Source organism: Hemicordylus capensis, chromosome 1 (assembly GCF_027244095.1).
Source record: "Hemicordylus capensis ecotype Gifberg chromosome 1, rHemCap1.1.pri, whole genome shotgun sequence".
NCBI lineage: Eukaryota > Metazoa > Chordata > Lepidosauria > Squamata > Cordylidae > Hemicordylus > Hemicordylus capensis.
In genome coordinates, this window is record NC_069657.1 from 83,404,608 (window position 1) to 83,427,858 (window position 23,251).

The following is a 23,251-nucleotide window of genomic DNA, read 5'->3' on the forward strand; positions in this document are numbered from 1 at the left end:
GGCTCAGGGAAGGGCTACAAAAGCGAGTGACCCGCTTTGACTCAACCAGGCTCGACTGCGAGCCCGGTGAGTCTTACGATCGGTGGGAAATGGACTAAACACCCTTAGCCCACTTTCCACTGATCGTCAGAATAGCTCCATTATGTTAAACATGGGGTTGATTCTTGCATGCTTTTTGGGGTTAATCCTTTCACATGTTGTTAAAAATCAACTGGGAGCAGGGGTGTACAATCTGACTAGGGGATAGGAATGTACACGAATCATGATTCGTGCACCAATTTGAAGGGCAGTTGGGGCACTTTTAAGAGCAAGGAGAACAGGTCCATACCTATTCCTCCACTGCTCGCCACAGCTTCCTGATGTGGTGTCATGCTCCTCAGCATCCCCTGCACAGCAGCAGCATGCACATAGCCCCCGCACATGGGTGGCAGTCATTTGCACTGCCAACATGGTTGCCCGCAGCAACATATTTTCAGGAAACATAGGTAGCAGTAGAGAGAGGGGGAAATAGCTAAAAACTGGAAAAAATTAGCCTTCCCCCTTTGTACTATGAAAAACACTCTGCCATGAGTGCAAATTTAGTCTGGTTATTGGCCACTGTACTGAAGCTTTTTCCAAAATGTTGCATTCTTATTTTACCTTTGTAGATCTGCAAGCAGTTTCAGACTCTTAATGCTGATTTAGAGTTGCCAGTTGTATTATGAAATAAGAGACCATTTTTAATATAAGGGATACATGGCAGCTTTTTGTGTGATCCATACATATCATAATGTTTCTCTAGAAAAGAGGTGTCTGGTACAGTGTGGAAAGACCTAAAGAGCAACCTGGCAGTGAGGCCTTGATAGGCAGTGGATAAATTAAAAACCTGTACAGCTGTACATATTCATTCCATTTATGCTCTCTTTTATTTGTTCAGAACTGGGAAATGGAGAGGTTATATATATATATATATATTTGATTTAAATACCACCCTTCCAAAAATGGCTCAGGGAGGTATATATACAATTCCAGAGATATTAAATCTGTGTTAAAAAACCCTATACATGTATCAAGAATTGAACAAGACCAGAATTCTGCTGTTATGCTAACCCGACAGAAAATATACCCATTTATGTATTCATTTCAATTATTCAGAAAGCTTATAGGGGTTCTGTAAAACTGGAATGGAACTTGAAACAGATTAACACCTAACAAAAGTAACAATATTTTCTTTGAATGAAATCAGCACCTATGCCCACCTCTCCGAGCCAAGTCAAACGAACAGTAACCTTTTTAGTATGGCCACTAATTTATTAAAAGCCACCAAGCCTGTCTATAACAGCAGATTTAGGGTGAAAATGCATCAATACCTCTGTCTGGGAGGGTGGCACTGTGGAGTTTTAAAGCATTCAGTGCACCATTTTTTCACAACACAAGGACAGATCAAGATATGTCAGTCTTTCAGCTGGGCACCATTGTTTTTACTACAATAGGGTTGCCACTGCCAGCTCTTTACCCAGAGACATGCAACCTTGCACATTTAGAACTTGGAAGCAGCAAGAAAATATGTAGCACTGATGACCGCCACCCTGCTGTTCCAGTGATTCCTTAGCCTACCCTAAGGTGGAGTGCATCTAGAGTCCAGCATGCTTCAATATCCAAAGAGGATTCCCTTTAACTGTACCATGAAAATAAATTATTTGGTGAAAATATTACAGGAAACCAATGGAACTATTTAACAGTCAAGATGGAAAGAACAGGAATCAGCCAGAGTAAGCTGATGTAAATTCCCTCACCTTATTGCCCTTGCAAAAAATGTTCCATTAAGATTACCTGTAAAGCTTGAACAAGCCTGGCCAGTTGTTAATGACATTTTCAGAGACAAAGAGAAAAAATACTTAGCAAGCCTTCCTCTCAGAATTGCAACCAAAATGAATAGGTAGCCCATGGGGAAGTAAATGTAGGTGAAAGGCTGAGGGAAGCAAATATTCATAGGAACAACAGGAACCTAGGAAGCTGCCATATGCTGAGTCAGACCATTGGTCTATCTAGCTCAGTATTGTCTTCACAAACTGGCAGCGGCCTCTCCAAGGTTGCAGGCAGGAATCCCTCTCAACCCTATCTTGGAGAAGCCAGGGAGGGAACTTGGAACCTTCTGCTCTTCCCAGAGCGGCTCCATCCCCTGAGGGGAATATCTTACAGTGCTCACATTTCTAGTCTCCCTTTCATATTCAACCAGGGTGGACCCTGCTTAGCTAAGGGGACAAGTCACGCTTGCTACCACAAGACCAGCTCTCCTTCGGTTGTGGTCACATTCATGTCTCAGATTAGACACTAAGTAAATCCAAAATACATGGGCACCAGACCCTACTCTGCCTGGAAATAGCTGACCAATGAAGACAGCAAAAGTTCTAAGTTCCATTCTTTCTGCCACTTTAGACACAAGGCGGCTGTTCACCTGCACAGCAAAGACCGGGCTTAGGCAGCCAAGCCCGGTCTTTGCTCCCAGCAACAGCATGGTGGCAAACCCTGTAGGGAGCCCTGGCTGTTAGCCAGGGTTAAGGGCACAAGCACGCTCTTACCCCGGCTAACTGATTGTGTGTCGGTGCCACATAGCTCCGCACAGCACCTACATACGAGTAGCCTTCCAGCCTGCATCGGGAGGCTCCCCCATAATGCACGACAATGCATTATGGGAGTTCTGTTGGCCTGCTGGCCCCCAAACCTTCATGCTGCTAGGAGCAGCCGGCAATTGTCTGGGCGGGCAATCCACTGCCCAGCAATGGCAGAGGATCGTCTGTGGGGGAGGTAAGCATTTCGCGACTTCCTGCCCTCGCCCCTTTTGAGCCATTTCTCCCAATCGTGAGAAAGGGCTCAAGGTGCTATTAGCAAAATAAGCCACAATAATCCAAGCTGGTTTATGCTGTAGCCGCCATTCACATCCCTAGGGACAAAATTGTATCCCACCCCCGCAAAAGGTTTTGTTGCCTCCTCACTTTTTGTGCTCTAAGAACCATTGATATTGTTATTTTTCTGTGTAAACCAATTTGAGAACTTTTGTTGAGGAATGGTATATAAATATTCGTAGTAGTAACCAGTTGGATGTTACATGCAGTTGTGTGCAAGTTTGAAAAGAAAAAGAAAAGAAACGATGAGAGCCTGCAGTGTTGTTGGGGGTTTTGGGGGGGGGGGGATGATCCAACAGGAGGCCAAAGAGAGGTTGCTTAAGACCTTCACTTTGGGTTTTTTTCAAACTCAACCTAGTACATTATTACATGGCAAGCAGGTGTGCTGGGCAGAGAAGCCTAGCCCACTATTTCAGAAACAGAAGCTGTACTTAGAACACATGCTCAGATCTTGTACTTGTACCCCCATGTGCAAAGAAGTATGGAGGGGAAAACCCAGTATTTGGAAATACAAACTCTTACTTGAACTCTTAATTCACAACTGTTCAGTCTTCTACAAGATACTGAAGAGTCATCAGTGAAAATAGGGTTAAACAGGGATGTGAGTTTTCTGGGAAACTTTGAATTTTCCTCTTATCTGCCTAACATTTGCATTATCCTGCTCTCAAAAATCATTACTGTACCAGTTTTCCTGATGTCCTAAATAGATGGTGAAATGATCTGGCATGTCATTTGACCTATTTATACAGTAAAAACACACCTCCACCATATTAATTTCACACACTGTATCGCAATATTTTTTCAAGTAGTCAAGTAGATGAAATGAAATATTTGATGGGGAGATGGGATCAATAAAGCCACTTCATGTGCTTTAATTATTATACTGAAACAAATTCAAAGCTTTTTTGTGGAAATAATTTTTAAACTGAAATACTCTCTGGGACGATTCTCATGATTGCCAAGAGTGAGAGGGGAGGGTGTGTGTCGTGGTGGTGGTGGTGGGGACTACTTTTAACTCACCTTTCCCCCAGACAACTGAGTTTTTCTGTTGGAAGTACATATTGTGCTCCCAGACAAGCAGAACTGTGTGCCTGCAGAGCTGAGTTCTGGAGGCTGGGACAATGCGTCCCATCCCCTGAAGATCCCACAGTGCACCGCATGAATGTGTAATGCATTGTGGTGATCCCACCAGAGATAGGTGGGTGCCCATCAGGGCTTCAGGGCTGGCTGAAAGCAGCCAGCACTGGCACATGATCAGGTAAACAGAGTTAACAACAACAAATATTTATATAACACTTTTCAACAAAAGTTTCCAAAGCGTTTTACATAGAGAAATAATAAAAAAATAAGATGGATCCCTGTCCCCAAAGGGGTCTAAATCTAAAAGAAATGTAATACAGACAACAGCAACAGTCACTGGAGGTACTGCGCTGGGGATGGATAGGGCCAGTTACTCTCCCCCTGCTAAATAAAGAGAATCACCACGTTAAAAAGGTGCCTCGTTGCCCAGTTAGCAGGTCGCTCTCTTAACCTCATTTAAGAGGCAGACTCCCTAGGTGGGTTTGCCATTGAGGTGCCACTGGGAGTCATGTGCCTCCCAGCGGTTCTTATGGGCAACCAAGCCCAGGATTGGCTGCTTTAGCCTGGTCTTGGCTGCTCATGAGAACAGGCTTAATAAATCAATAAAACATAATCTACACTCTCAGACGCTTTCTAGGTATAATCACCTGAAAAACATTAATTACAACTTTGAAATTGCTGAACTTGCCTAATATTGCATTGGCATTGGCATTCATTTATTGTAACTAATGAATTTTATGAAACAATGCTGGACATCCAGACTAGTTTGCAATGCAACAGTGTGAGTGCCAAACTACCGCTGTGCTATTGCTTGAGCCGGAAAAGGGGCAATTTTCGCCAATCTTCCCTTCCCTCTGAAGCCCACTGTGTGCCTCAAAAATATATCCCTCAGGGACACATTTGGCATGAGATTTTCTGGGTGGAGATCAATTTTGGAAATTTTTCCATGGAAAATGTCACATCCCTGGAGTTAAGGCAGGCCTTGACAAATCTTATTTGGATCTAGGAACCAGTACAAAAATTTAAGAGCCAGACAATTGACATTTGACAAAATCACCAGACTTAGTGATGGACAGTGTGGAGAAGGAGAGTAAGTGGGTTTCTCTTTATCCCCTTTGCAAGTAATAGCATATTTAGAACAGAAATGGGGCTGTCTGGGGCAAATAAAGGTTTTATTAAATAACTTTACCTCTGAATATCCAAGTCTAGGAGACACACTTAAATTTTAGGCACCATGACCCACTGGCGCCTGGAATTTGTCAAGTCCTGGGTTTAAGGAAGGACTATACAAGAATAAGGCTGCATAACAGCATATATTGCCACATTCCTTTTCTTTGCACCTCACAGGCTGGTACTGTTGTGACCCTTTGCTCTGGTCAATTCCTCTTATTTTTATACTACCCAGCAAATTTGTCACAAGCTTCCTAAAATGCTCCCTCACTTCCTCTGAGGATCTAGCACAGGGAAGCTAAATGTTCTCACAATGCTAACTCTCAGTGGTTCCTCTTGATCTCTCCAGTACCCTTTTTCTCAGGCTTTTATGGGAGCGGACTAATCCAGCCTCCCACCACTACTACATCACTATTCATAAGTAGCCATGTGTTTTTTGCCCTCTGTGACCCAAATGTGGAGTGAAATGGCACTGAAGACAAGTTAACTCTGGAGACAAACATCTTCTGGTATTTACCTCCCCTGTGTGTACCTCACATGACAACATTGTAAAGTATTATTGCAAGGAATTGTGATAGAACATCCCTTTTCTTTACAATGACTCCTGTCCACATCACAGCACGCATTGCTCATCTGATAAGGATGCTTTCCAAGGTAGTAAAACACCAATTGCAAGAGAAAAAGGTGCAAATGTAAAGCCAAGGTGGGCAGTCACAATAACTGACTGCATAGTGTACACTTATTTCACTTTTTTATCCCACTCCCTTGCAATGGCTTCCCCACCAAACTTCCCACTCTCAGCAGAAATGCACTCATTGGAAGGCAGGGGTTGCAGAGACCAGCACAGAGCTATGGAGGATGCCTCCACGTTTTCTTGGCTTGAAAGGGCTAAGGCAGATCACCACCACAACAAGCTAAGAGCAGCTGCTGTATCTGACAAAATATCAAATGTCTTCAATAGGGGTTCTATAGCAAAGAGATCCAGTCTACTGAAAATCCTTGCACATTTAATGTCAAAACTCTTTTTTCAAGGGTTATGCTATTAAAAGCTTTCAAGTTTTCATCTTTAAACCTTACAGCTCTGCTATGTGTGGTGTCACATCACATTTCTAATTCAGATTCATCCTTTGGATTTTTTTTTTTTAAATGTATTTCTCATGTAATGGCCCACATAAGAACTTTATTCACTTTTTTTCTTTTAAAGCGATATTCTTGGGCCTCGTGGATCATGCCCACGAAACAGCCACCACACAAAGGCTGCTCTCAACTACTCTCCAAGGCAGTTGCCTCCATGCAGCAAACCACGTGCAAGGCTCACCACCCAAATGGGGCTATTTTCTCCATGCCACGGCAAACATCTGCCACATAGAAACGGCTGCCACTGGGAGCAATTCAAAGCAATTTCTACATGGTGGCTAATTCCTGTGATATTCCCTAGGAATGTGATGTGACCCAAGCCAAGCTGTAAGGTTTGAAAGCTGCAAACTTGCAATATTTTAATAGTGTAACCCCTGGAAAACAGTTCTCGACATGAAACACATCAGGATTTTAATAGAAGTGGGGCCTGTTCTCACAACCAAAAGTTTGGTAGGATGAGCATTCACCCAGGTTCCAAGCCCCAGGCATGCTCCCAAGGAATGGTTACGTGTTGGCAAAAATCAAGGTAGGAGGACGGGAAAGTGACCACATGCTAGCCATAATCTGGGTAGGATGGTGGTGGCAAAGCAACATCATTTATCCTGCACTGTATCGAGGGTGGAGGAAGAGCATGACTCATGCCTTCCTACCTAGATCATGACTAGCATACTGTCACTTTCTCATCTTCCTACCTCAAATTTTGCTGATACACAGAGGTGTTCTTACCCATGGACTTCAGGGCCAAAGTCCAGGGCCTCCACACACCCTGGGGGCCCCAAAATCCTCTTTAGTCTTCCCTGGGTGGTGTGGTCGCCATGCTGCGCCAGGCGGCCAAGTGTGCTTGTGACCTGCACCAGGTGCTTTAGAGTCAGAAGGGGGAGTGGGGAAAGAAATTTGTGGGATGGGGATATGTTGTGTGTTGAAATGTTAATGCATAATGCATGTTAGCATAAATGCCAATGGATATTTGCATAAATATACCTGTTTTATATTCTTACATTCTTGTGCGTTCAGTTGCTGTTTGTGCCCTCAAGAACCCACATATTTAAAATACTGCATGTGTCACAGGGTGTATGTAGGGGGATGATGCTTAACTTGCGGGGTGTGGTGGGGGGGGGCTCCAAAGGCCCTTAGGTCCAGGCTCCAAAATTACCTAGGTGCACCTCTGCTGATACATGACCAGTTCTTAGGAGAATGCATGGGGCTTGGAGCCTGGCTGGACACTCCTCCAACCTAGCTTTTGGTCATGAGAATGGGCCCAAGGAATAATTTATTGCAGAATTTGCCATGGAGCTGTAGCTGGAGAAGCAGTGAGACGTAAAATGCTACCCTATTTAAAGAACGGAAGCATCAAGGCTACAAAACAATTATTTAAAAGGGGAAACAGGAGTACAGTTAGGAAGAATAGTATGTGATTAAGAACATTTTTGTTCATTTCCTAACAGATACGCAGCCCAACACTATACATATTTATTCAGAAGTAAGTCCCACTGAATTCAGTGAGACTTACTCCCAAGTATGTGTTCCTAGGATTTCAGCCTTAGTAGCTTTCAGAGTAATCTTTTCCAAAGAAGTTTTAAAAAGCCAAATCTGGCAACCCACATTTCCCAGAACAGACTTACTCTGATGTAGCTTGGTAGATAGAAAAGGTGTCAGCGTGGAATTGGGGAAAGTAGTCAGCAAAGGTGTTTAAACTTATCTCTCTATCAGAGCTGTCTGATACAGTATCCTCAAATTACTGGTTAATCCAACCATTGCTTCACCATAGGAGAAGACTATAAAGGTAGAGCCAGAATATGGGGTGTTCTTTCCCAACAAGCATCCATGAATTTCTCTAGCCTTGGTCACAGAGATACATACAAGGATCCTTGCATTCTAACCAATACTCATATGCTGAGTTGGCCTGGGTGCAGAGTCCTTGTGCACAAGTACACGCTATAAAGAAACAAGCTTTTAATCTTTTTTTAAGGCAAGGGGAAAATAGCGGACAGAAGCCCTATCAGCCCTAGCTGAATGAAGAACATTCTTTGAATGCATTGGGCTGCAAGCATGCTAAAAGAAATTGCTGTAAGCCATCCTCAACTCATAGGTCAGGGTGGGCTATAATTCAAAACAGTGAGTCAAGTTAGGGTTATCACAGGTTTCCCATCCCAAGGGTACATGTTAAGATCTGGCATCTCCTGTCCTTCCATGCTTGCAGCTGTTTTACTCAATGCAAAATCCTACTGGTTCCTTACTAAACAAAATGACAGGAGATCCACAAGAGTCAAAAGGCATTTCTTTCCCGCTCCAGAGCAAAGGCAATTCACACAGAGCCCACACCTTCCAGTCAGAGGAATGCCGCCAATTCAGCAGTGACAATCCAAAGTCCTGTTCTCCTTACCTTATCCTGCAACAAAGCCTGTTGCCCTTCGGTGTGTTTCTAGTGCTATTTCTCCTTCAGTGCCAAGGGCTATCTCTGGCTGGTCTGCAGTCACCTTCTTTGCCACCCACTGTCTGGAGAGCATGAGCAGTTCATAGTGACACAAGAAGCAAGAAAGAGAGAAGTTTGGGAGTGGCTTTTGATACACACAGATCCCAGAATGGGCAGTGCTCCTTCCCCTCCCTGCTTGCAGGATGCACTTGGTCTTCCAATTGAGGAAAAGAGAAAGAAGAAGGGGTTACTCCCGTTCATCCTTCTGGCTCCCCCCCACCCCCAGCTTCACTTGCCTTAGTTCATACAGCAGCTCCTTGAATCACAGCAAGAGCTAGAGAGGGATGGTTTACCTGCTTGCAGAGTTTGGAGACAAGAAAGAAGGTAGTGTCAGGGGCCCTCAACAGAATCACAACTGCCAGCATGAAGTTTCTCAATGATAATTGCATCTTTTTCATTGCATGAACTCCCCCATGATCTGTAAGTGAGCTCATCTCAAACCAAGCAGAGAGACGGCTTGAGATGAGCTCACTTACAGATCACGGGGGAGTTCATGCAATGAAAAAGATGCAAAAAGATGCTGGCTTCTTGTCTGAACTCTTGTTATGGTCAAACCAAACGAGACACTTACTGTGTGCTAAGCAGTTGCACACCTCAGCTTTTATTTTGTCAACAGCCCCCGGATCAGGATCATGGTTGGAGGGGGGAGGCTTTAACTCTTTTCTCCACCACACTCCCAATCTGGATTGGGCTCAAATCCAGCTGCCATTTGCCTCAAAGGGGAAACCTCCATTGGCAGCAATTCAGAAAACTGGCTGTTTCTGACCTAAAGAGGGCTCCAGTACTTTTAATGTCCATTCAGCATTTAACAAGTCAGACAGCTCCAACCACGATAGTGTTTTTGGGTCAGTAAAAGTGGCATCTTTCAAACCTCTCTCTGCGTTAACTCCTCATGAGTGCTTGAAGGCCAGATACTGGCAGCCTACAGCTGTCCCCACTGCCGAGCCCTTTTGCCTACTGCTGTTTCTTTTTCAACTTCTCCCTAGCACTGCAGGATCTTTAATTCTCCCCTGTTGCTCTCCCTCCACCTTCTCCCATCTCCAGGTGGCCTCAATGTCCTCCTTGCATTTCCCTCAGCCTTGCCAGACCCCAATGTCCTGCTGTGACGCTGTACTAGGTAGTTTATGCAGCCCAGCCAGCCTAGCAAGCTGGCACAGGCGGGTTTCCTTTGCTGTCCTCTGGGCATCCAATACCTGGATGCACCTGAAGCAGAAGGGCATGTTTGTACCGAAACTTCAGTTTTGCATTTTAGCACTAGGCCATGAGTAGACAAGATACTCCATCCCTCCATTGTAATTGTGAACTAAACAGCCTGCATTGATCCTGGGCAGCCTGAGCCTTTCCTTGGTTCAAACGGGCAAAGACATGAAGGGGATTAGCACAGTACCAGCCCTTCCATGCACATATGCACTACATGGTCTAGAATTGCATCAGTTGTCCCTCCATGCCTTTCAAAGCCTCCATGCAGGCATGCCCTAAGTGACTACAGAAAGAGCAAAAGCCTATGGGCATGAATGAGATTTGAGGAGGGAGACCCAAGGCAAACTGCTTTATGCAATTGGTTGAACAGGTGCCTTTCTGTCAGATAAAGTTGTTCTGTCCGAGTGATGTAAAACCATAGCCAGCTGTCATCTTATAGTGTGAATCAAAGTGCCAGCTTCTTAACTGATACCACCAAGAAGAAATTAATCATTTTTAAATGCTAATTTAAAATGTGAAAAGCACAATGCTTTTAAAGTGCTGAGCATGAAAAATGGGGGCAGAGAAACAGTTAAATATAGCATGTGGGTCTCTATTAATGGAGTAGATATGGCTATCAATAGTAGTTGGCCATGACAGCTAAATTGAACTTCCATGTTCAGAGGCAGTGTACCTCTGAATATCCAATGGTGCGACAAGCAATAGGAGAGAACTGTTGCCTTCATACTCTGCTAAACAGCATGCCAGAGGTATCTGACTGGATGCTGCTGGAACAGAATGATAAACTTGTGGGCCTTTACATTGATCCAGCAAGTATCATTTAGCAGCAACGTGAAAGGGAAAAACTGAAAGAAAGAGAATGTTTAAAAGCAGGGCAGTACAATACTTCTGTCAAATGCAATCAACTGCCTTAGAGTAGTTCGAGAAATTAATAGCAATAATTGGGAGTGCTGTTATTCTTATAAATGCTGACTAATCAAATTCTTGATGTTTCAGTTTTAAAATTATCTCTAAAATTAAGAACCAAATGAAATACAACTATAACTGCAACTATGGACATTTAAGCACACCATTGTCAAATAAATTGTGTAACTCAACAGCTTCTGCTGATTGCTTCTGTTCCTCAAAACGACTCCCCCACCCTGGCTCCCACACCGTTACTATACAAATGGCAAGTCTCTCGACCTAAGATCATAAGAGGATAACTCACAAGAGGGATTTCTTACATATACTTTTCATTTGGGATAATGACAGAAACCATTCACTGCTTGGGTGGTGAAGGGAGCAGAAGAGGGTCTGCACTGCTGAAACTGAACGGCAGTAACCCTGGGATCTTGGCTCCAAGTGCAGTCTAGTGCTGGGTTTGATTCCACTGTCAGCACTGACCTTTGGACAGACAGCAGGAAACACAATCATGACTTTGACTTCGTCAAGGGATTCAAACAGGAAAAATCCCATTAATTACTCTTCCCTAGAGAGAACAGCAGAGAGAGAAAACACCAGGAATGGTCCCTATCCCCTCCCATTCTCAGCAAAGCAACATGGGTAGCTAATGACCACAGGAAGATTCAGCCGGGCAAGCTGGAGGTCTAGTGAAAAAGTTAGAAACAAACTTTAACAGTGGTCAATATAAACTTAACTGCTCTGCACAAATTTCACTTTTCTCTCATTAACCCTGGGACAAGTTAGGTTTTTATAGTAATTCCCATCTTTCTCCACATTAAATCAGAGATAGATTGAAATTGCCCCCAGGCAGAGTTCTTGCTTCGATCTAGTCTTACTTCTTCTAGCCAATGTTTAGAGATAGCCTTACAGCTACACAGAATGGAAGACTTAGTCCATTTTTAGTCTATTACACAGAATGGACCACTTAACAACTAAAAGCTAAAACATAAATGAGTGGTTTGTCATAGACTAATGAGTGGTGCTAAAGTGTGCAGTTCCTATTTTTAAATTTCATTTAGGACACACTGCCTGCTGCTATTCCTACAAGGACTTTAAAAAAAAAAAAAGCTCAATTTGTTAGAGATACCAGAACTGACTATACCCACAAGAAAAGAAAAAGAAGAAAAGAAAAAGAATGTGGGGAAAGCAATGTTTTCTTAGAAGCTGCCAATCAAGAGTCTGAATTATTGCAAACCTCACTACATGTCATTTCCATCATGGAAGGCATTGCTCTATCCTCAATTTCACACACATATACACACAAACACCCACACAGCACAAAATGTGTCATAACTCAAAGATGTAGGCAGAACATTTGAACTCTGTGTGCACCTTACACAATGGCAGTTAAAATGCAAGTTCTGGGGAAATGCAAGTTGATGTGGAACTCTGGTGTGCCCTAATGTTTTAATCACCAGAAGAACGTCTCCGTAAGTAGAGCATTTATCTTTTCAGACCAATGCTGTGAGCATGGAGATGGGGGGAAGGGTGGGGTTAGAGCTCATTAGCATGGGGCAGGGCTTCCAAGTATAGCTGTGAAGGCGGAGGGGGGGTAGATAAAGAATGGGGGGGACAGGGTTTTTCTCTCTCTTTTTCCCCTGGGAAAAATGTTTTTTCTAGGTTTTCCCCAGGCCTTCACATCTCTACTTCCAAGCATGCTCTCGAGGATTCTGTATGCAAGGACCACATCATTACCCACTCATTTAATGCCTGAACAGGGCTAGAGAGGAAAATATCCACTGCTTTCAGAGGAATCTGAGTTGAACTTCTAGCATCTTTTGCAAAAACATTGCCCTACAAATAAGGGCACCTGGAACAGGAGGTGCCTACTGCTAGCTTTTCTCCATCTATTGTCTTTCCCTATTTCTGCCACATAACTCCTCTTATATCCTTTGATTAGCTTTGTTCACAAAATGACCAAAGGGTGAGGAGTCAGAATATTTCTTGCCTGCATATCAACTGTTGATCTGAAGAGGAAAAGTTAATTTAGTGCCAATGTGTGCCAGGAACTGTAGAGGGCAAAATAATCAGAGGATCATTGCCCAGATGATTTTTAATTCATACTGTAAAAAGCAGTGGTAGGGTTCATGGAAAATTCAGAACCAAATAAAAATGGGATGCTGAATAGAAAGAAGAGTATCAAGATAGAATTCTAGAAAACTGGGAGGTAAACCTTTATTAGCAAGTAGTAAGAGAAACCAGTGACAAAGTACTGAAGGAAGAGAGCTGGTCTTGTGGTAGCAAGCATGACTTGTCCCCTTAAGCTAAGCAGGGTCTGCCCTGGTTGCATATGAATGGGAGACTAGAAGTATGAACACTGTCAGATATTCCCCTTAAGGGATGGAGCCGCTCTGGGAAGAACATCTAGGTTCCAAGTTCCTTCCCTGGCATCTCCAAGATACGGCTAAGAGAGATTCCTGCCTGCAGACTTGGAGAAGCCACTGCCAGTCTGTGTAGACAATACTGAGTGAGATGGACCTATGGTCTGACCCAGCATATGGCAGCTTCCTATGTTCCTATGTACACTGGATAACATCCTGAATAAATTACTCAATGTAAGTCCTATTGAAATTAAGTAATCCTTTAGTACTCCTTCTGAGAAGTACAAATGAGTAACTTAATCTGGATATTAGCCACTCTCTTATCTGTTTGTAGCATACTACAACAGAGAGGAAATGACTTGACTAGCAAGCCAGAGGTTGCTGGTTCGAATCCCGCTGGTATGTTTCCCAGACTATGGGAAACTCCTATATTGGGCAGCAGTGATATAGGAAGATGCTGAAAGGCATCGTCTCATACTGCGCGGGATACGGTAATGGGAAACTCCTCCTGTATTCTACCAAACACAACTACAGGGCTCTGTGGACGCCAGGAGATGACACCGATTCAACGGCACACTTTACCTTTATAACAGAGATTATGCATGGTAATCATCAAAGGGGATGCTCATATAAAGAATCCCGCCATAGAGCATGAGCTCAGGAGAAATGGGTTTCTTCCAGACTAGAGGAGAATCTTCGCAGCATATGGCAGGCTGACCTTAGTGATCAGAATTGCTCCATTGATGATAAATCTAATGGAATACTGAAGAGATATACAAGGAGAAAGAATATCCTCACTTTTGCAGTTCATCAGGGAACTGAAATAAGAAACAGAGTGTTTTAAACAAAGAAGCTAAAGCAAAGAGAGAGAACTTAAAGAGATCTATCCTGGGGACAGGAAAGGACGGTAGTTACAGCTAGAAAGTGTGCAAGAATATGTGCAAAGATCTCCACATCAGAGGAAGTGTGTAAATCTAATTCCCTCTGTGACATGAAGCCAAACATCTAAATTGAACTTTCAGCAGACTTTGCCCTGCCAAGTTGCATTCTCTTCTCACAACATCTGACATCACTACAAGCAGCTTGCAAGAAGTCAGAGTCCCCTTGGCTCAAAGCCAGCCACTGACATGGCTCCACTCAGGACACACCCACCAGATGAGAAACAAGAGCCCTGAATTCCTCCAGGATGTCGCCTCCAAACAGGCCACATGTCTCAGTGCTTTTCACAAAGCCTTGTCCTTAATGAAATGCTAGATAAGACTTCACCAGACTTCAGCCGGCAAACCCCCTAAGCAATTTAAAACAACCTATTTTCTCTCCATGGCTTCTGTAGACGATCACCAGTCTTTGTATACAATACCAGTTCTAAGAAAATTAAAATCAAATCACTGCATAATTGCAGTGCTCTGACAAAAAGTAAAATTTGCAATGTTCTGTGTGAAGTTTTTCTTCATTCTCATGCTGTGTGCACCTTGGCCCTAGAGCTAGTTTTGGACTACTACACCAAATATTGTCATATGGATAGTTACATTTGGATGAAGAGACTCATCAAAGGCAAAAGAATATGTCCTTTATACAGTTTAACCAGTCACCTTAAGTGGTGCAGCGGGGAAATGCTTGACTAACAAGCAGAAGTTCGAATCCCCACTGGTACTATATTGGGCAGCAGCGATATAGGAAGATGCTGAAAGGCATCACCTCATACTGCACAGGAGGAGGCACTGGTAAACCCCTCCTGTATTCTACCAAAGAAAACCACATGGCTCTGTGGGCGCAAAGAGTCGAAATCAACTTGATGGCATACTTTACTTTTTTACCTTACAGTTTAACTAGAGGGGAAAACTTGCCTTTGAGGGTCTGAGACATATCAAAAGCATCTTGATAAGGTGCAACCCCTGTTCAAAATGGTGACATTTGCTGACAACACAAGGTTTGAGAACTCCAAAAGAATTAAGCCTGCAACAGCCACTGCAAAATGTTCCCCATAGCGAAGGGCACCAAGTTTCCATAATACATAATTTGTGTAGGAAAGTCAGTATCACGCACTAAACCCAGCTATAGCAACAATCTCCACATAATGAATGTCCTCTAAAAGCATCCTTAAACAAGAACTTTCTATTAGGAATAGCAATTTATTATATTATTATTATTATTCTACAGTGCTTTTGAAGAACTGAGGATGGCTTCGCATGCGTTTCCTAAGTAATTGCTACACCAACCCTGTAGTGTAGCCTATCGTTATCTATATTACTGATGGAAGACTGAGATATAGGGGCTTGCTCTAAATTTCAGGGAGGAATGATCAAGAACATGCAAGACCAAAGCATACAAAGGCAACAGAAGACTGGATCCTCAAGGGCTTGGTTAAGTATCTTCAGAAAGAAATACCAAGAAAGATGTGCCTGAAAATGTAACCAAAGAATACAAGATGTTGCATTGTCCTAATGTTCTTTCACTTTCCAGAAGGCAATATCTGTTCCTCCCACTAACTGCTCAATTATACTGAACTATTCTTAAGAAAAACAGTTCTATGGAATTTGGATTTTCCCTTCCATGGAAATGAGTTATGTTGCATTTTCATAAGCCTCTACCAAACGCTTAGACTATTTAAGCCAAGTCATATGGGTTGCTCTTCCTGACAAGAGGTTTTTTGCTTCTAATAGCCATACGAACAAGAAAAGTTTAAGAGCTGCTGTTTTCCCCATCATGAATCTGCAACGACTGCTAAAGATGCAACTGCTGACATTTTTGCTGCCGTATCAGAATCCACCAAGTGTAGCTTTGGATGTTACAAAAAGGGTGGTCCTTTTAATTAAAAATTATTTATGAATCCAGATTACTGAACACTCAGGAGGGTACTGGAATGAGGATATAACTGAGGGGTGAAAGGTGCCTTGGTAGGACCCCAACTGGTGTTTCAAGAAGCTCCAATGAGGATGAATCTGCCGGGTGATAGTTCTAGAAATAGAGCCAGTATGGCCAGCAAGGGTGGCTCCACAAAGCGCCCCCACCCCCACCCCCATTTCAGTTTGAGAAATAGAACATGCGGGACACAGCTCACCCACCCATCAATGCACTTTGCCTCTTCTTTGCCCCCTCCTCACTTTTTCCCCAGGTGCCACCACTGATGGACAGAACTGGCTAGTCCAACTAGCAGCAGAAGTAGGTCGGCTGAGCATAATAAGATATGGGAGGTGGGGATTTCCAAGAGGTGATAGACTCAAAAAAGCTCCATCAGGGGTGGGGGAGGGGTCCTAAAGCATATAGCACAGCCACAAATTATGGCTGGTGCTGTAGATAGATAGTTGGAGGGTTTAAAAGTAATGTGGGTTAGGCTGATCACCTAACTTTGGAATCCTCTCTCTCCAAGCAGAAGTAGATACTGGGTGGAAATATCTCCTTTCTTTTAATCCTTTCGTGGGATCTGACTAAGAGTTAATGCCGCAGGCAGCCCAATAAATTGGGCAATCTCCAGCATTATTTGAACCTATGAAAGTGAGATTTTTCTAAATGCCATCTTCTCTCTCGCACACATAGAGACACTTCACACAACCAGTGTGAAGTGCTGAAAGGAGGTCTGCGGGGAGGGCGGGTTTTCCCGACCCTCCCCGCAGACGATCTCTAGTGGCGACTCTCCTGTGGACCGCCTGCAGCTCCAGGGGTCGGGCGCAGGCAAGTGCCACTGCATCGCGCCCCACCACCCAGAGCCCCAATAATGCACCACGCGAGTGTGTGGTGCATTACTGGGAACCCCCACCCCCGAGTGTGTCTGCCACAGCTGCAAGCAGCTGCGGCAGACACACAATCATTTCGCCTGGTTTTGGGGCACGCTCATGCCCCAAACCCAGGTTAAGCAACAGGCTACTTAAGAGGGCTTGCCACCACAACACTGCCAGGAGCCGCGTGGCTCTCGGCAGTTCTCACACGCAGTGGGCTTCCCTAGCTAGGTTTTCGCTGGTCGTGAGAATAGCTTCAATATCTCTTTGGAGCTCAGGTCCTTAATTCTGCATAAGATCCCACCACTGTTCCCTCTAAGGTGTGCACATGTGCACGCACTCACACATTTTCTGATGTCCGCTCAGTTAATTTTAGATCCCACTCAGGTTGAATCAGGAAGGTCCCACTCTGAATGCACATGCGAACACACTGCCTTGATACTCCCGCCCAGAACACAACTCATTCCACACACAGATGAAAAACATTAAAGAGAATTTTGGACCCCACACCAAATAGATATCTTTAAACACTGAGGCCTAATTAATATAGATCAAATACTGATATAGAACTCTGGAACTCACTTCCTAATGAAATTAGTGTTTCCCCTTCTCTGAACATTGTTAAGAAGAAACTAAAAACATACCTGTTTAGTCAGGCTTTTCGTTTATAATTTTAAAGTTTTGGTTTTTAGCATTTTTATTGTATTTTAAATTGTTTTAACTGTGTTAATATTTTAATGGTTTTTATATTGTGAACTGTTCAGGGACATTTTGGTAGGGCGGTATATAAATGCACTAAACAAAATAATTAATAAATAATCAAAGAGGGACAGGATGTACACAAGGCAAGCTGATTATCTAAAAATGCTATGTCCATATACATGAATGCTAACCTATGTGGGGAAAGCATTCTGAGGTGGTAAAGGCCTATGCCATGTGAGGAACATTTGAATGGGCATATTTGAATGGGCTGATGATACACTTTTTGCATAAGACTATTTTCTTTGCAGTGCCAGCAGAATCCAACAGGGAGATGCTTGATGGCACAGCAAATGTGCTCTCTTCTGTCCTTGCCTCTGCAAAAGAAAACCCCAACTGCTGAGGTGGGATGGTGGATGTTCTTTTTCATATGTAGTTGTCTATGGAAAATTGGCACATTTTCTATTATGAATGGGGCTTGTAGGCTAAAGAGAATTGCCCCATGCTCTTTGGGGCAGAGGGTGGCTCCTGTTGTTCAAACTGTTGTTCTGCCTCCAATTAGTGCAGACACAGCAGTAAGAAGATGAGACTAAATCAATAAGCTTGGAGGCAACAAAGAGGCAAGTGGATAGAGAGAGAGACGAACAAGTTGGGCCCAGAGGAAAGAGCATGAGGACCCTAGAATTGCTAGGCAACACAAAAGATAACGCTTGAGCAACATTCAGGTTGAAATAGGGGTGGGTTTGAACTTGCATGCTGCCACTGCATAGCAATCACGAGGCACCTCTCCCCATTCCCAGTTGGACTGGACACACCAGGAGCACCGAGTAGGTAGGTGAATAGGAGTGAAGCCACAGGGAGTCTCAGAACTTGAGAAGGAATAGGGATGTGGGAATGCTGAGCCTAGAATTAGGCCTGGCTCCCAGGCACTCATGTCTATGGCTGACATATACAGTAAATATAGAAGCCCCCTTTAGACTTGGCGGGGGGCAGAGGGGGAGGTGTACCTAAGTACAATGTTCTGAGAGTGCAAGCCCCACCCCAGCACTGAGTGGCATCTGGTGGAGGCTGAGGCTGGGTCAGGGGGATGGAGCAGAAGGCAGCAGAGTATACCTTTAACATCTAGTAAAAGCTCTCACTGCTGCTGCCTGGCATCTCACATGAGCAGCCAAGCACCATGCCTCTGCCACTCAGCTGGCCATTGTGCATGTGAATCAGCTGTCGTAGTTCCCCCACCTTTTTATTGCAATTGAATATTCAGTATTCAATTTTCTTATTGAATCAGCTAGTTGAGTGGTGGTGGTGGTGGGGAGCACAGCTGGTTGCCTGCACAAAACGACAGGCAGTGGGAGTTTTTGTAAGGTGTTAAAAGTACACTACTACTACTCCTACTCCTACTACTACAAATATTCATATACCGCTTTTCAACAAAGCAGTTTACATATATTCTGCTTTATGCTCCATGCCCTCCCACTACTCAGCCCCCACTGCCAGCACGAATGCATTCAGAAGCCTCGTTGCTGTGCTGAATATGCTTGCTTATAATGTTTCTCTGCAAAGACAAACACTGTAAGCGTAAAGATTCTCCCTACGATCAGAAAGCTGAGGTGCCCCAGTCTTCCAATCACAGAAAACATATCTTCATGTTATAAGCATGTTCAGCATGGGACTGGAGCATGTCAGCCCTGGGCAGGGCTTGCTGGTGCACTCTCAGAGTGCTAGACACGGTTCCTTGGGTGGGGAGCGGGTAATGTCTGAAGAGGGCTAGAGCATACAGATGCCTGAGGTACTAATCTACAGAAAGGAAAAGTATATTAACAAAAGAAGTGCTTTGCTGATCATGCCAAAAATCCATCTGATCTGGCATTCTGTTTCCAACACTAGCCCACCAACCCAAAGCTTCTGGGAAGATCACAGTCAGGGCACAAAAGCAACAGCCCCTTCCTCTTACTTGTGCCCAGCTCTGGTATTCCTGGAGAATATTCATTTAGCTGTCATGGCAAATAAACACTGATGAATCATATCCTCCACTCTATTTGTCCAATCCATTTTAAAACCATCTCAGAACCGAACAAGATATGACTGGGCAGCCATGTGTATTTCACTCATGTGGCATGGATGGAAGTGTCTTTTTTAACATTAAAATGGAGCACAACATATAAATGAGGGGAACTTAATCCGCCCGCCCCCCCGCCTTACTTGACAGTGTTCCATCATTTCAAGCAATTTTCCCGCAACCGACTCACTTCTGGTATCAGAGCTGAGATGGCGAGGAAATTGCTTGAAGCAACAGAGTGCAACCAGGTAGGATAGCGGAAGAGGCAGTTTAGCTGCCCACCCCTGCACACTGTTTCAATCAATCAATAAAACAGAGCCCATCTCTCACTTTATATTGTACAAAGTGGACACATGAAGAAAAAAATACACAGAACTGCTCAGTTCTGTCTAGTATGGCTTTATATTGCTAAAAACAATTAGAAATATGTACTGATAATCAGTAGGACAATAGTAAAATAAGTTCTTATTTCTTACAATAGTAAGAAAATTAGTAATTGAACCAAACATAACAATTCAAAATGAAACATGAATAATAACATGTATAATAATGGTCAAGACATCTAGAGGAAATATTCCCGAAACAAGGCAAAAGAGGCTGCTCAAGACCTGAATGAAGTAGGCAGGGCTCTCAGCTGGCTGTCCCTAACTGGCTAACATAAACACAGCCTCAAACCACTAAACATGGAAAAAGAAAAAAAACAACCCAGGTAACCAAGGAGATGCAAAAATGATGTAACAAAGAACAATAAATGCCAGTATAAAGGAACAAAAGGAAGATGATGTCTGCAACACGGCTGCCAGAAGATATCGTGGATGATGTAGTCTCAATACAATCCGTGCAGGAGTTAAAAGGTTTCAGGTTCCAAAGATAAGTCCATCCGAGTGTAGCCTCAATAGAATGTAGGTATCATCAGTCACAGACTATGCCCCCACATGCCATAATAGATGAATGCAAAGTTCATATAGCAAAACTTCATATGTCATACGGCTCTTCCGGATATAAGCCATTTCACGAAGATAGCTTCATCAGCCTCCTCTACCATCAATAATACCAATACCTCACTCCTCAGGCTGGATAGAGCCTCTCAGTATTGTCTGGCATGGGAGGGAGAGGGCCTTTTCGGTGGTTGCACCCCATTTATGGAATAGCTTCCCCAGTTAGGTTCACCTGGCTTCATCACTTTGTTCTTCTAGGTGCCAGGGAATTATTCGCACATGGCTTCATGCTGCGGGGTAAATGTTGAGCGAAGCCACTTAGAATCACACTCACGGCATTGAGGGAAGCTGCCCCTTCCCTCTGTGTTCAGGTTTTGTTTTGAAGCAAGTTCACATGGCATGTTTCCGTGTTTTTCTTCTAGCCAATGTGGGGGGAGTTTTTTTAAAGAGCTATATCTGCATTTCTAAAGAGAGTATCCCTCTTATCATGATAATGATTCTACTTCAGTGCCTCTCCCTATTTGCTCCGGCATTTTCAGAAAAAGTAGCTTAAAACCAGCATTTTAAAAATCCAGAAATACACCAAGATAAGCTAGCATTCACAAGACAAAGCCCAATTTGTGTGTGGAGTGGGTCCAAGGATCTCGAAGGAACGTCGGGGTAAGTTTGGCGGGTGTGTGAACGCACACTCTCTCTTCTGGAGATTCGGGGTAATAGCCCTGTCTGTAAAGCCTCTAGGTAAATACCATTTTTGTTCACCTGGGCCTTTTAAATTCAGATTCTCAGATTTGATCTGATTTTTAACTAATTTTAAAATGAGTTTTTAAGCTGCTTTGAATTGTATTTTGTATTTTCTTTTTACCTTCTTATGTTTGTTATGGTTTAATGTGTTATGTGTTTTTATTGTATGTTTTAATCATCTTGTTGTGAGCCACCCAGTCAACAATTTGTTATGGGGTGGCTAACAAAGAATGTTTATTAATTATTATTATTATTTATTTACACAGTCAGACAGGTGTTATTGACTGGTTTGTTTTATCCAGATATCGAGTCCTTCCCAAGGACCTGCGATGGCTGAATTTTATTATCAATGTTGTTGCTGTTATTATAGATATTGTCGCAGAATATAGGCTGTTCCCAGTAATGTTGCTTTTTGTAATTGGCTGATGGTGATTTCTGTGGCCCCTATGGTGTTGAGGTGCTCTTCATGTTGTTTTGGAATTGCACCTAGGGCGCCAGTTACCACTGGGATTATTTTGGTCTTCTTCTGCCGCAGCCTTTCAATTTCAGTTTGTAGAGCTTTGGGTTTCCCCCCCTTCTATTTCTTTTTCTTCTATTCTGCTATCAACTGGTATTGCTATGTTGATTATTTTAACTTGTTTTTCTTTCTTCTCAACTACAGTTATATCTGGTGTATTGTGTGGCCGATCTTTGTCTGTTTGTAGTCGGAAGTCCCATAATATTTTTACATCTTCATTTTCTACCACTTTTTATATTTTATGGTCCCACCAATCTTTGGCTACAGGTAGCTTGTATTTTTTGCAGATGTTCCAGTGTATCATTCCTGCTACCTTGTCATGCCTTTGTTTGTAGCCAGTCTGTGCGATCTTTTTACAACAGCTGATTAGGTGGTCCACAGTTTCATCTGCTTCTTTACAAAGGCGGCACTTGCTGTTTGTTGTTGACTTTTCTACTTTTGCTCGTATTGCATTTGTTCTTAGTGCCTGTTCTTGTGCAGCCAGTATTAAACCCTCTGTTTCTTTCTTCAAGTCGCCATCCTTAAGTCATTGCCAGGTCTTGGTGATGTCTGATTTTCTAGTTATATTGTGCAAATACTGACCATGCAGTGGCTTATTTTCCCATTTTTCTGCTCGCTTCTTGACTTGTTCTTTCTTGTAGGCCTGCTTTGCTTCATTGGTGTTTAATAGTTTCTCATTATTGACCATTTTAAGTGCATCTTCTTCACTGTCCGTGATATATTCTTCAAGGCCTCTTTTCTCCTCCTCTACTGTTTGATGGACTTGCAGCATTCCTCTTCCACCTGAGCTGCATGGGAGGTAGAGCCTATCTACATCACTGCAGGGGTGCAGAGCATGATTGATGGGCATGATTTTCCTGGTCTTACGATCTAGCGTCTCTAGCTCTGCCTGGGTCCAGTCTATTATTCCTGCAGTGTATCTGATAATAGGTATAGCCCAGGTGTTTATGGCTTGTATGGTGTTCCCGCCATTGAGTTTGGACTTGAGGATTTTTCTAACTCTCCTGATGTATTCACTTTCAATTTTTCTTTTAACTTCAGTATGTGCGATGTTATCAGCCTGGAGAATGCCCAAGTATTTGTAATGTTCTTTCTCTTCCAGGTTCTTGATCTTGCTTCCATTGGGCAGTTCTATTCCTTCTGTTTTTCTTATTTTTCCTCTGTTCATTTTTAATGCAGCACACTTGTCTAGTCTAAACTCCATTGCTATATCGCTACTGAATATATGGACAGTGTTTAGCAGTAATTCGATTTCTGACTGGAACTTTCCGTACAACTTCAGATCGTCCATGTACAGCAGATGGTTGATTTTACTTGATGTTTTAGATGTTTGGTATCTGAGGCCTGTTTTCTTTAGTACTTGTGAAAGTGGA

General features: G+C 43.3%; 1 protein-coding gene across 6 annotated transcripts in view; it reads right to left on the reverse strand.

Annotated features, from left to right (window-relative positions):
• NR1H3 (nuclear receptor subfamily 1 group H member 3) overlaps positions 1 to 23,251 on the reverse strand; it is a 48,102-nt gene that overhangs the window by 19,019 nt on the left and 5,832 nt on the right. For 2 of the 6 annotated variants that reach the window (XM_053285499.1, XM_053285501.1), the window contains exon 2: positions 8,656 to 8,768. The exons of 3 other annotated variants lie outside the window; for them this stretch is intronic. The gene's annotated coding sequence lies outside the window, so the exon portion shown is untranslated. Of the gene's footprint in view, positions 1 to 8,655; positions 8,769 to 20,290; positions 20,313 to 23,251 lie in introns of those variants that run through there. One more of the 6 variants, XM_053285500.1, reaches the window with a different exon arrangement.